Source organism: Balaenoptera musculus, chromosome 14, assembly GCF_009873245.2.
Source record: "Balaenoptera musculus isolate JJ_BM4_2016_0621 chromosome 14, mBalMus1.pri.v3, whole genome shotgun sequence".
Classification (NCBI taxonomy): Eukaryota; Metazoa; Chordata; class Mammalia; order Artiodactyla; family Balaenopteridae; genus Balaenoptera; species Balaenoptera musculus.
The window spans coordinates 77,969,384-77,983,706 of record NC_045798.1 but is presented as its reverse complement, the minus strand read 5'-3'; the positions used below and the strand labels follow the sequence as shown (position 1 = coordinate 77,983,706).

At 41.8% G+C, this 14,323-nt stretch overlaps 1 pseudogene; it reads left to right on the top strand.

Annotated features, from left to right (window-relative positions):
* The first annotated feature begins 557 nt into the window (after positions 1–557).
* Positions 558–10,679, top strand: LOC118880324 (annotated as a pseudogene).
* The last annotated feature ends 3,644 nt before the right edge of the window (positions 10,680–14,323 follow it).

The following is a 14,323-nucleotide window of genomic DNA, read 5'->3' as shown; positions in this document are numbered from 1 at the left end:
GACAGGCAGTCATGGGGAAAATCCATATTTCAGATAAAGCAAGGAGGAAGCGGCACAGTCACAGGAAAAGGGAGAAAATACAATAGGTTTATTGGCAGCAGAACAGGAAAGACAAGATGAAACAAGAGGGACTTGTAAGAGATCAGAAGGTAACAGAGTTGAATGGTGATGAGCACAGAGTAGGATGAGTGTCACGGGTGGAGTTGGAGGCATGGAAATGGGGGGGACAGGTGGAGATGACATGAATTGTCTCGATCTTCCATGACATACCTACATGTGAGACCATTCCCTAACTCACGAAAATCAAGGCAAAACTGATTCATCCTGTTTGGATGTTATTCACCACGTACATGTGTATATCTACATCTATATCTGTAGTGGATACTGTAATTGGCAGATATCCAATTACTGGATCCTCAACGGATCTTCTGCAATAACCAGTTTACCTGCAAACAGGAACAACAACCTATTTTGCAAGAAGGAAGAAATAAAATGCACCCTAGGAAGGGCAATTCAATAATGCTGACATATCTTCACAGCCTTCACAAGGAAGTAAGATTTAGAAAAACAGAGGAGCTATTTCTTAACCCACCTATAAAGGAACTGGAAACAGCAGGATGGTTCCAGAAAGTGTCATTTGCTCTTCAGTTGTATTGGGTTCGTGGATTCCTAACGACAATGATATTGGTGTATATTTAAGAAATACCCAAAGACATAGGTTGGCCAGTACTGACTTGCAAAAACTTCTGAGAATTGCTGAGTCTCCTATGACACTGTATGACATCACGGTGTCATAACCTTGTCTATTACACGCCAGAAGCACTTTTCATAAAGAGGGCGAAAAAAGCATGACATGGTTTCTTATTTGAAGTAACCCAAGTTCTCTCTAAATCTATGCAAATTCCTGGTCCTTATCAATTAGTGCCTTTACCTCAAAGCCAACCTCTGCATGACAAACCTCCGTAATTTAGTCACAGGAAGAATCAGCTTAGTCAGTAGTTCCCTTGTGTCCATTTGTCCTACTTTGTCCCCCTGTTGCTTCCTCCAGGCCCAGGCTGAGCTTCTTGCTACTGTCTATGGAGGTCAGATCCCTTTCTCTTTGAGCCCAAAGAAACCCAGTGGCCTGTGATGCAACCTTGACTAGAAGTTCCTATTCCTCGTGTTTGTCATTTTTCATCTTGGGTCTTGTCTTATTTCCCTCTATTTTGGGACTTAATTCCTTCATCAAACGCCAACAGTGTACATCCTCACTCAGCCCCACCCGGTCCCAGCTCAGGGATCGTTGGCCTACAGTATCACTCAGGGGTCACTGCACACATATCGACAGAGGAGCCCTAAGAGCAGCAGGGCTGGGGGCTGGGGGATCAGGCAGAATCATCTTTCAGGTTGAGAAACACAGATCTCCTCTTCCCTTCACCTCGTGTCTCCATCCCCTGTGCTTCTGGGACCTTGTTGTAGGTGAATCTTCCTGTGAATAAGCGACGTGCTGAGACTACAGACTCTGTTCCTGGCAGGTGTTAAAAAGGACCAAAGACGGTAACAAGTGCTGGAGACCTGCAGAGAATCAGAACGGCACACACACGTGCTGCCATCAGAGTCTGGTGGGAATATAAATGGTGCAGCTTCTGGGGAAGGCAGTCTGGCGGTTCTTCTAAATCAAACATAGACTTGCCATTGACCCAGGGTTTCACTCGTAGGTAAATGCCTGAGAAATTAAAACACACGTCCACACTGAAATACCTAAATTTTACACAGCCCGAAAAGAGTGTCTGAACCCCAGCCTTCCCTCCTAGTGACTGAAGGGCTCACAAAGGAGAATTTGGGGGATGCATTCCCACGCCTTCAGATTTTGTGGGAGGATGTTATCTCTTTTGAGAGTGCAGAAGAAACAGGTTCTTTCATTTCAATGCGTGGAGGTATGTCACTAAAAGCCCAGAGTCTGTCTAAGAGTCTACCTTGTTGGGAGCAGACACACACCCACCTTCCTGAACCAGCTGCCTGCCTGGATACCTCACCTGGGCAATTAACTATCTTAGAAACCTCAGACTCTGTGCTGGTTTCTGCCATCTGTGACATGGGGAAAACAAAGCTGCTGACCTGAATAAGGTGTTAAAGAGGGTAATGAGTGAATACATATCCCCCCTCAGTAAATTTCAACAGTTATTAATATTCTTCCACTATGAGAACGTGAGGCCCATGAAGAGAATGAGACTCCAGTGATAACAGACTTATCCATGGCATTCAATGAACATATTTCTTCTCTTTTTTTCTTTCAGGAATTTTACTCCACTGTCCAGACCGTGAATCAGAAGCTGTCGTGCTAAAGAGCAGGCTGACTGAGAAATGTCTTAATTCTGGAGTTCAAACAATTTATTTTCCTGATACATCTTTGTACAAAATATTGGAATACTGCCACCAAAATGGCCCCTGTTTGGATCCATTGTCCTTCTCACTGAGAGCTGATTACACTGCAGGGAAATGAGCTTCCCACTGACCTTAGAAGTCATTGGCCATCTGGGATTGGCTGCAAGGGGCATGGGGGTCACAGGGAGGACCACGGCCAAGGTCCAGCCTTTAGGGGAAGGCAAATGATGCCTGTTCTCCACCTACTGCTGAGACACTTCGCCAGGATCTCTTAAGTTGAGAATTGGAGCTATTTTCCTGGTTATACAGAATAATTCTGAAGGAAATGGTGAGGTTGGAGAAGCCCTTTCAGAACATAAAATAGAAGATATAAGCTTTTTAATTCTCGGTGTTAGAAGTGGTCTTAAAGACAATTAAACATGTAAGACAAGAAAGATATTTTAAGGGTTATTTCTGCTTGGGCACAGTAGCTCAGGGCATGTGAAGAAGTTACAATTTAACGTTATTCTCCTTGGTGTTGGAAAGGCACCTACATGCATTTCATATGAGCCAGTGATCGCAGGTCACAATTTCTTCTGCGGACGTACGAGAATAGAACAATAATCTTGCCTTTACTCATAGAGACTTCATGCTCATGAAGGTGATGGGTAGCCTGGTGAAGAAATCAGAAGCTGCTTTATTTGAAATACCAGTTGTTGTGAGGGATGGGAGGCAGCAAGAGAGAGTTATATAGTCCAGACCTGACCATTCACGGCACATCGGCTCACAGGCTGCCTGACCACCTCTGCTCACTCCAAGCTCACAGGTAAGTGCTTCCAGCAGCTCTGATTGACTACATGAATCCTTCCTGAAAATAATAACGCACATTTTTTAAAAATCATGCATCTATTTCATTCGGTATTATGGTACTTATTCTGCCAGAGCAAAAGACCGTTTTCTCCTGATTTAATCCTTAGAGAATTTATTTATTTCCCAAATAAACCAATGCTCCCTTAGGAGCACATGTAATCAGGGGTAGATGTCCCCTGATTACATCTGGTAGATGTTCAGAACCCAGAGGTCCTTCAAGAAAAGGCAGGGAGGTACCTAATGGGAGATGGCAGGATGTTACCACATCAGTCTTTGTATTGGGATCTGTTATAAAGCATTTTCTACCCAGTCTTAATACAGTCAGTAAGGAAGAAAAGGTAAAGATATTCTATTACTTTTTCAAAAAAGTTTTCTTTAAATACTAAGTTCACAGTCTTCTAATTATGAAATGTATACGTTTTGAAATGATTGAAGAGTGAAAAGAGGAAAAACCTTACTTGCCAGAATCCCACAGCCAGTATATAAGGCATTTCTTTTAAGAAAATCTTATTACAGACTAACCTTCCCCTCAGTAAAGTCATTATAAAATGAATCTGATGCTTCTCCAGGGGTTCCAGACCACATCAAGCAAACGTGAGTTCACTCGGTGAAGCAATCAACCACTTTGCAGTCAACCTGTTCCAACAGATCAGACAATCAGAGGAGGAAAATATCTTCTTTTCCCCTTTGAGTATCATGTCAGCCTTAGCCATGACTTCCTTGGGGGCCCGAGAATACACGGCATCAGAAATCCAGAAGGTAGGTTGCAGCTTCCTTTCCATTTACCAGTTTGTCCAGGTTTCTCTGTTGGCTTCTGTGCAGATGATCACAGATCTGGCTGTCCCCAGGGGTAGCACAGCAAGCTGCAAACTCCCCATGACTGGGCGGGCACAGAGCTGTGGGAGCATATGCTCTCCCCCCAGTGATCCGCCCCACCTCTTCCCTGTGCCGAGACTTCCCTTGGGAGCTGGGATGAACCCTACAACTGCCCAGTGACCACAGGTGAGGCTTTAAATGGCAGAGTTCAGGTAGAAGTGGTGCATTGACTAAAATCCATGGGAGACATCTTTACATGTTTCCTCAGCAATGAATGAAAAATGAATCAGGATTCTTTGAACTGGCTGGTGATCCAACCAGCTTTGTGTTTTTCACACGCAGGTTGTGTTTTTCACACACAGGTTGTGTTTTTCAAGGAGCAAATGCTTGCACGGAACATTTCTTTGTTCTTTTTCTTTGTTTCTTCTGGGTTTTTTTTGATTGGTTGGGTATTTTGTTTTGTTTGGATTCTTTCTATCCTTCCTTCTTTCTCCCTTCTTTCTTCCTTCCTTCCTTCCTTTCTTTCTTTTTTATTTACCAGAGTAAAGTTTTCTTGTCCCACTCCCTGTCTCCTCCAGGTCCTGCACTCTAATGAAATCGCAGGGAACAAAAAAGGAGGAACTACAGTTGATCCCGTGAGTCACAGAGCATTGAATCTAGAAGGAGATCACATATCCAAGAGGGTTGGAGTTCAAACTGGGAATTTCAGATAAACAGGGAAAGTCCATTTTTAGGGGACATCTTAGGCAAAACAGATTGGACAAACAAAGTTGTTTCTCATATCACATTACATACTTATTTATTTCATTTCTTTGTTTTCCTGAGAGGAGAGTAGCATGTGCGTCACAGCAGGGGGCTCTGAAACCCAAAGGAGCTTCCAATTGTGCTCTGTTGTTCAGGAATGAGGAAGGTGCCAAAATACAACTGCTCTGAGCCACAGTGACTTCATCTCCATTAAGTAGGAGCAATAAAATGTCTGCTGCAAGACATGCAAATACATGTGAAACAGGACAGCAGTGCCTAGAAAATGGAAACCCTGATAAATGTTATGTACTTTTATTATTATTATAGAATAATAATAATTATAGTAATCACAACATGTTGCTAAAATTGGATAATATTAATTAACTCATAAATTAGATTAAGAGCAATAAGCAGACATCCAAATATATTTTGGAAAATGACTGTGAGATTTATGGTTTATAGTCTAAATAGTTCAAAACTCTTAGCTAGCAAGTGGAAGGTTCTGGATTGAGACAAGCCTGAGTTGAAAAATTGGCTCTGTCTCTACGGAGAAGTCTCTTAGTTCTCTGATCTCTCTTGTTTTCATCTGAATTGAACTAAAGACCTAGAGATGCTGGTGTAAATCTATTAGCAGTGTACCAGGCACACACCCTTCCTAAACTGTGACCATCATGAGTGAACAGCCGTAGATCACAGTCAAATGGTCTTAGAAGGTAATCCCACCAAGGAGTATAACAGGGCATCATATCATAATATAGGACAATATACAAATGTGATGTTCTCATACAATTCCTGACTGTTAAGCATGTACTATGATTCTAGCCCTCAAGGAGCTTAAGTTAAGCTGGGAAGTTAAACCTGACCATTTGAAACAATTAAGACACAATCCAATAGTGGAATGGTTCTGCATCTCAGTTCAAAAGAGAAAAGATTGGAGTGTGTTAGAGCAGGAAGGAAGAATTACCTGGAAGACCAAATGTAAGGATTATAAAGGATATTTCCAGTAAAATACACCAAATATGGGGAAATAACAACAAACATCATCCGTGGGGATACCAAACTCTAGGTACGGAGCTCACAGACCTATGGGGTTGTAGTATTTACATACAATGAGAATCCAATGAGCTCACTTTCTGGTGTTTGAAGGTTGAAAATACAGGAAATGTTCATCATCAATTTGAAACTCTTCTACCGAATTAAAGAAACCCACTGATGCCTATGAGCTGAACATAGCCAACAGGCTCTATGGAGAAAAGACTTTTCTGTTTCTGCAGGTAAGTTTCATGACCTGTCACACCTTTGGTCTGCATCCTGGGTCCTCTGATCCCATCTCCTAATGGGGGAGAGGGAGGCAGAGGAGGCTGGCTGACCCACATGGGGAGCATTTGCCCCAGGGGCATTCAGCTCCTGGACCACGATGCCCCCCACTGGAGTGTCCCAGAACCTGACAACCCACCGGGGAAGTGGGTGTAAGGATCGTTTCAGGTACTCTCTTTGGTCATCACTGAACACAGTTTAATCTGGGAATACCTAGACAGTTACTGTCAAATTACTCTTAATCCCTCCTTTCTTCCTGCCCATGCCATAGGCATACATGGATAATGTTAAGAAATTTTACCTAGCCAGTGTGGAATCTGCTGATTTTGTCAATGCTGCAGAAGAAAGTCGGAAGATGATTAATTCCTGGGTAGAAAGCCAAACTAATGGTAGGTTATGAGAGAATCACTCCTTAAAAATCACTGTAGAGTCCCCGCTGTGTGTGAACGCTGTGCTGGCCCCTGCATGGGGTGCCAGGAGCCGGGGTGAGATGAGATTACAGAAGATGGAGGAGGGCACTGCAGAGGGTGGAATGGTCCACGTCAGTGTGGAGAGAAACAAGGGGAGCCCAGGAGGGATCCCAGGACCAGCTACCTGGAAACTCAGCTGAGTCTGTAGATGACAGTGTCTTTGTGGATCCCAAGTCTCTGCTCAAACTTCAGGTTGATTTCTCATCTTTTTCTTTAAATTCGAGGCATAACGTCTAGATTATGATCCCAAAGAGAAAATATTGAAAGGGTTCCCTTATCCTTTGTTAATTGGGAAACGAGCCACTCTCCTCTAAACTAGGCTTCTTGTAGAAACTACCACCTGCAGCAGGAGCTGCCTGGCCCACCTCTCCATCCCCCCACCCTGCAGGGATGGTCACAGCTGTCCTCCCCAACCATGGCGGGCAGCTGGACGATGTCTCCATCCTATGAACCATATCCTACGTCCCATCCTAAATACTGGCCAAACCTAAGCAATTCAAAGTGGAGAATGAACAGGAAGACACCCAGGGAATGGTATCTGGACACGTGTGTTAGATTTTAGCCCTCATGTCATTTGTCCTAAAGAACATTCAGGCCCATTTCCTCTGAGTAGTGAGTTCAGTTTGAAAAAATAGAAAGCAAAGAAGAAAGTGAAGAAGAAAAGAATAGAAGGAAGGATGGAGGAAACAAGGGAGGGTGGGGGTTATTGAGGGGACAGGGAGGGTGGTAGGGAGGGAGGGGGAAAACTGACCAGTGGAAAGATCAGCTGACATCAGTTCATCAGAATTCAGTGTGAGGTGACTGATGTCACCACAGAGACCAAACACGTTCCCAGTCAGAAGAAGGGGGGTCTGCATGAGGGCGACTCCATCAGGCTGGCGCCACGAGGAAAGCTTCACCTTGTGAACAATCGGGCACAGAGTCCCTAATGTGGTGATTTGTGTGAATATTTAATCATCAGTTGTAACTCTCAAAGCATCTTCCAGACAAACCACTTGTGCCTTTCATGGCAAACCTTTGCTTTTCTTTCTTTGCAGAAAAAATCAAGGATCTCTTTCCCAAAGACTCTCTCGGTAGCTTCACCGTTCTGGTTCTGGTGAACGCAGTCTATTTCAAAGGGAAGTGGTGCCAGAAATTTAAGAAAGAAAATACTGGGGAGGAAAAATTTTGGCTGAACAAGGTATTGTCTATAAATTATGTATATAATATAACATAGCTACACATTCAGTGTGAAATTTAACTACCTAATGATTAATATATAGCTGCTGCGGGTAGAAGATAGAATTTGTCAAGGCTTATTTTCTTGTCTTTTTTTTCTTTTTTACTTTATTTCGTTGGGAGTCCTTGAAGAAACTCTTGTCTCTAATTCACAGATTTCCGAGATCATCTCTTAGAAGGAGGGTGTGTTTGGTATTACAATAATATTATCTTTCTTTTTGACTTATGCTCACTTAGCATTTTTTGCCACATGAATTTATTGCAGGATACAAGCAAATCTGTGCAGATGATGAAACAAACCGATCACTTCAATTTCACGTCACTGGAGGACATGCAAGTCAAGATCCTGGAAATACCGTACAAAGGCAAAGAGCTAAGCATGATGGTGCTGCTGCCCAATGAACTAGATGGTCTGCAGAAGGTAAAAGCTGGTACCTCCAATGCTGCCTACTATTGCTTAAATTCCTAGTGAGACACTGCTCGTACGGGCTGCTCATGGAAGCAATGCTCATAGAACGCTGGTGATGTGGGGTAAGAGCTCGATATTAGAGTGCATCCTTCTCTTCCCTGGATAGAGCCTGGGGGAACATCATGAAGGAGAACCTGGTATCCTGTCACTTTCCAAACAATAAATATCACAGTGTGATATGGATGAATATGTAGAAAATCTTAACGTCACAGGCCCCAGTAATATTCTCAGAAAACTAGAATATCAGTTCAGATAAAACGATATACTTGGCTCACACATTAATATTTTACAACCGTCATAACCTCATCTATTCCAGTCTCTTCATCTGAAGACTGGGAAACTAAGACTCAGGTGTAGGTGACACAGGGAAAATACATGCATATTCACTCATAAACCAAATCAAGCAAATTGAAACAATAGTGGATACCACTGTTGATGCTAAATCACAGTGTTTCGTAGCCAGGAGACACATAGATTTATCTTGATGCTCACTTTTCTATTTAGAAGTATTCTCTCAGAGTCATTCAGAGCCTTGTTGCTGGGAGAAAGAAAAAAAAAGTGAATTTCCCTCTTAGTGTTGTTATATTGGTTCAAGATAATGTGTAAAAATAACAATAACAATATCTGCCATATAGAGGACATTCCATAAATGGCCATCTGCAACTACTATAATAGCCAGTGATGCTGAAGTTGTGGTGAACTAGCCACGCTCAAAATATATACAAGGTAACACTGGAAATTGGAAATCCTCAGGGAACATAATATGCCAAGACATATAAAGAACCATCACAATGTTTATGTTTCAGCTCAGCAATCCCTGTCATCAGTGACATCGGGAACCCCAGTCCTAGGATTGATTCCTACAGCAGTAAGTATAAACAAGGGAAAAGCTCTTGGACAGAACCGCCTCAAAATAATGAAAAGTTTAAAACAAGAAACATGGTGAATGTTTGTATTACCAATAGTTTAGCTTAGGGACTGACACACAGTGAATGCTTGAAAATGTTAATTAAGTAAAGACATATACACTGAATATCTGTTTAATGGTAGTGTTATGTAACAATTTAAACTTGATTAGAGAAATATATATCTATACAGCACAAGTTTGCAAATAGGTCAAGCAAGAAAAAGGAATAAAAAGGAGTTGTACACGATAATTATACCATGTAAAAAGTTATATACAAAAAGGCATTAACAAGAAAAGGTTATTTGAAAATGAAATATGTAGTGGTCTGGCAGCTTGAGAAATGAAGATATATAGTTTCTCTTTTACAAAATAAGTTTATTTAATGGTTCTGCTGTTATACATGTAAAATACAGAAGGTTCAGTTTATCACATATATATTATGGAAGATTCAGTTTATAATATATAATAAGATTATATACAATACATAAATATTATATTTATATAATACATATGTTTATATATATAATATAACTGAATCTCCTCTATTTACATTTATTGTTAAAATAAAGGATTTCCACGTTTCAATCCAATGTTAAGGGGGGCTCCATGTCCACTGACAATCGTGCCAGTTTTTCCTTTTTCCATTGTTACAGCTTGAAGATCAACTCACTGCTGAGAAGTTAATAGAGTGGACGAGCCCACAGAATATGAGGGAGAGACAAGTGGATTTACACCTACCTTAGTTCAAAGTGGAGGAGAGCTATGACCTCAAGGCCACGCTGGGAGCCCTGGGGATGGTGGACGCCTTCACTGACCAGGACACTGACTTCTCAGGCATGACCGGGAGACAAGATGTGGTGGTGTCGAAAGTCCTCCACAAGTCCTTCGTGGAGGTGAATGAGGAGGGCACAGAGGCCGCAGCTGCGACTGGAATAGAAATTCGTACAAAAACAAGATTAATTCCAGACAGTTTCCGTTGTGACCACCCTTTCCTGTTCTTCATCAAGCACAACAAGACCAACAGCATCCTCTTCTACGGCAGAGTCTCTTCCCCTTAGATGTGATTAGCCAGCGGCTACACTCGGGGGACATTCACAGAGCTGTTCCCGAACCTTGATTGCTGGAAGTAACAGGTTCTCTTTGATTCATTTTCCTTTCCAAACTCATAGTCATCACTAAGAATGTGTTGGTTGAAATACCATGTCTGTCTGTCTCTCTCTTTCCACAAACCCATGTAAACCTACTGTATCTCCCCATGGTAACTCTCATGTGGACAAAATGTTCAAGATATGATAAAAGGATATTTCAACACTCTATCTTCACCTGAATTTGAAATAACATAGCTGCTGTTTCAAACATCGTATCTACTCTTCAAACCTACTCACCTAGACACCCACATTTATTTGAATTTAAGTGATCTGTGGAACCCTTACATGCCAGAAATTCTTCCTCTTATAAAATACATTATCAATAATACAGTACTTATTCACACTACTTGTTGCTTTTCCTTTTTTGCTTTCTTTCTTTTCAACAAAGTGCAAGTGGCCTGCCACACATAGGAGAGATAATTCAGAAATATAATAATTTATAAAAAGAAAAATTCAAAGCAAGTGTAGAGCATGATGAGGCTGAAGAGGCAGACTGGTACCAGAGCATGAAAGGCTTTAAGCCCATGTTAGGAACTTTGTATTTTATCTCTAGATAAATGAAAAGACATTGTAGGTTTGTAACGAAAGTGGGGCCCAGCTGCTCACTGCTCAAAATCCAATAAAGAGGCCAGGTTGGTGGAAAGGAAAGTTTGCTTTATTTTGGATGCTGGCAACCAGGGGGGAGGGCAGACCCCTGTCCAAAGGCCGACTCCCGCCCTGACAATCAGGGGGCAAGAGCTTTTATAGACAGAGGGAAGGGGCTACATGCAGAAACAGCTCTGACGACAGTCAGCTCTGACAGTCATCGTGAAATTGGTCATGTGGTGGTCTGACCTGTGTCATCTTGATTGTTTTAAGTACAGTTAGTCTTCAGTTCCAGGGCTGGTTTTTTCCCATTTCCTTGAGGCCAGTTCTCAGAATTGTGGCAGCTTATGTCATGCCTACAGTCTGGTCACCATGTAGTTAACTTCTTCCACCCGGTGTGGGTTTCAGTATCTACAACACAGCTCACAGGATACGGCTCAGAATATTATCTACAGCCCTTGAGAAGGAAATAAAAGTCCTTGACTTTGCTTAATGACTAAATTACTATCATTTGGTCTCCTTTGACTGTTTTCCTTTGTTTCTGCATTTTCTCACTTCTCTGATTGAACTTATTCTTTGGCTAAAGTTATTTCCACAGACAAAAAGCAGGCTGAGGACATGGCGGGGGAGGACCATAGGGTCCTGCTTCATTTCAGGTTTTGCTTGTTTTCCAAAGGGGGGATAGAGATCATATCTGCCACTTTAATATATATATCTGGTTATTATGATGTAAATGGATGAGAGGAAAGAACAGCATGGATATTGTGAAATTACTAGTAAACCATTAGAATGTCAAGAGTGGAACTGAGATAAATATTTGGGGAGTAAAATTTGCCACTCCAAAATGTGTCTTTTTGGCGTGAGGATTATTTAGGCTAATAATTTTTAAGAAACAGAGAACCGAGGAAGACCCAGGAAGTCTTTCTTTTTATCTCCCACTTAGCTGCTTAAAGAGTTTAGTTTAAGGGCCTGTTCCCACAAGAGAGCTATCACCAGAGATACCTGCAGAGAATATGGGCGAGAAGTGGTGGGGAACCTCGGCAGGGCCTGGAGATCAGTCCCCTCTGTGCCCCATAGTCTCCGCCTGGCCCAGCAAACATGTTACGAAACATTTGCTTTTCCATCTCCTTGTCAGTTGCGTTTTTGAAGTCCCAAACCACTACACCCAACATCCTCTTTTGTCTTCTCTGAAGATGGTATTTAATGTGAGGTTTGGGGCCATTTTGGCAAGTTTCTCAGTCTTCCTGGGTCTCTCCCATGTATGGTAGAAAAAAGTTTCTTCCTCCCTCACAAATAGTTACGTGTGATAATTGTTTAGGAACTAAAATTCATAGAATTTTGGTAGCACGTTATATATGGCAGAAACGAGAGATAGAACCCAAGACCTATGATGAAGTTTCTGGCCTAACCAGCTGGTTGGATGGAAGAAGATTTCATTTTGGAGAGAAGAGATGATCCTCGGCTTAAGTTTGCACTTTGTAAAATTCCTTTTGAGACATCCAAATGGAGTTGTCTAGTAAGCACTTGAATCCATGAGTCTTGAGCTCATATGCAGGATACGATCTGGAGCTTGAAATTTGTTGTGCTTGTTGGAGAAGGAAAAAACTTTCCTCTACCCTTTATGTTCTTCTGGCTGTTCTAAGAATTAAATTGACAGAGACAGCTTAGCAGGAGAAAATCCAATATAATTACATACATATGGGGACCCCATAGGAAAAATGAGACTCGAGGACAAATTAGTCAATTGAGGCTTATATGGCATCTGAGAGAAGGAAAAGCATGTAGGGGGCTGGGACTTCAAAGGGGAGGAAAAGATTTACAGGAAGATGGGGAAAAAACAAATGTTTAGTACACAAACGTTTGCCATGCTATGCACAGACAATGGAACACAGAGAAGGCTTTGATCAAAAGGGCCTTGCTAAGCGTCCCCCTCACCTCCCACCCCCGTCTACCATACCTGACTCATATTCATTGTACTTGACTCTGACTATAGCTCTCTTCCTGGGATTGGCCCCCTATCTAAATGCTTTTGGCAGTTAAGGGGGAGGATGTAAAAGCTCTTCCTGAGACTTTTGTTGCTTAAAAAAAAAAATAGTGAAATAATTTGTTCTCCCCTACATGCTCAACAGAAAATTTCCCAGTCCCAGGGGGAATTCCCTGGTGGTCCAGTGGTTAGGACTCCGTGCTTCCACTGCAGGGGGAATGGGTTTGATCCCTGGTCAGGGCAATAAGACCCTGCATGCCACGCAGCCACAAAAAAAAAAAAGAAAATAAGAAAAAAAAGTTTACCATATTTATTCAGTAATCCTAAAATTTTGTTTTGTTTTGTTTTGTTTTAAACGGATAGCTAAAGGCAGGAATGAGACCCTAGGGAGAGGGTGGAAAGTGATAAGAAAGGAGGGCCTAGAACTGACCTTGAAGTACATCAATATATAAAGGTCAGGTATGGACAATTTTTATTTTCTAAACATAGCTTTTCTTAGGGGACTGTACTCATTCCAAATCCTTCCCAGTCAGTACTTAATCCCAGCTGATTTCATAAACCATGAATTTTGGAGGATGTGAGCAAAGTTAAAATTTTCCTCAGCCAAACTCAGCAACCCAGGAACACAGCAAAGAAAGTAGTTGTTTCACCATTAAGTGTGAGACGTGGTCAAGGGAACTGACAGACTGGCCAGAGAGTGGGTCACATGAGTAAGCGATGCAGTGAACGGGTGGGAAGGGAAGACAAGGCAGGGAGCCGTTGCCTCGATGAACAGAGAAGCATTGGGGTACTTAATGGGGTTGAAGCAAAGAAATGATGGGAATGAGTTTCTGAGAAGTATGAGAGGATCAAAATTTGGCCCAGGACCTGGGATTTTTCCTGTACTTTAAAGTGGAAAATTGTAGGTAATAAATAAGATCAGAGTGCCATCACGTGTCTGAATTAATTTCTAATGATTCAATGAACTTGAAACTGGTATAGAGTTGTTTAGATTTTTTTGGAGGGGGGGGGCGTTTGAAGAATTGTTGGTTAGAATGCCTTTAGACCACACCTTTCAACTGCTTGTTATTTTAGTTGGGTTTTCCAAAGGAACTTTATAAATGCAAAAAAGTAAGACAAAGGCTCATAGGCATTTGAATCATATCAGGTAGAGGGCATGGTAGACATCTATCTATGAGATCTGAAAAGCTTTGCCTATATTCTAGGCCAACTAGAAGGCAGAGAACCTACTGCCTTGCCTAGTGGCCACATGTAAGAGAAATTGAAGGGAAATTCAACACCTGTATCTTTATTTTTAAAGTAATAGATTATAATGCATTGAATTAAACAGAATACAATGAGGCCATATTGATACAAAATAAATAGATGACTGAATTAAAAGTTTTATACTGAATGGATGTTTTCCTGCTATCAAAGTTCCTCCCCACAGGGTACCATTTCACATCTATTAAA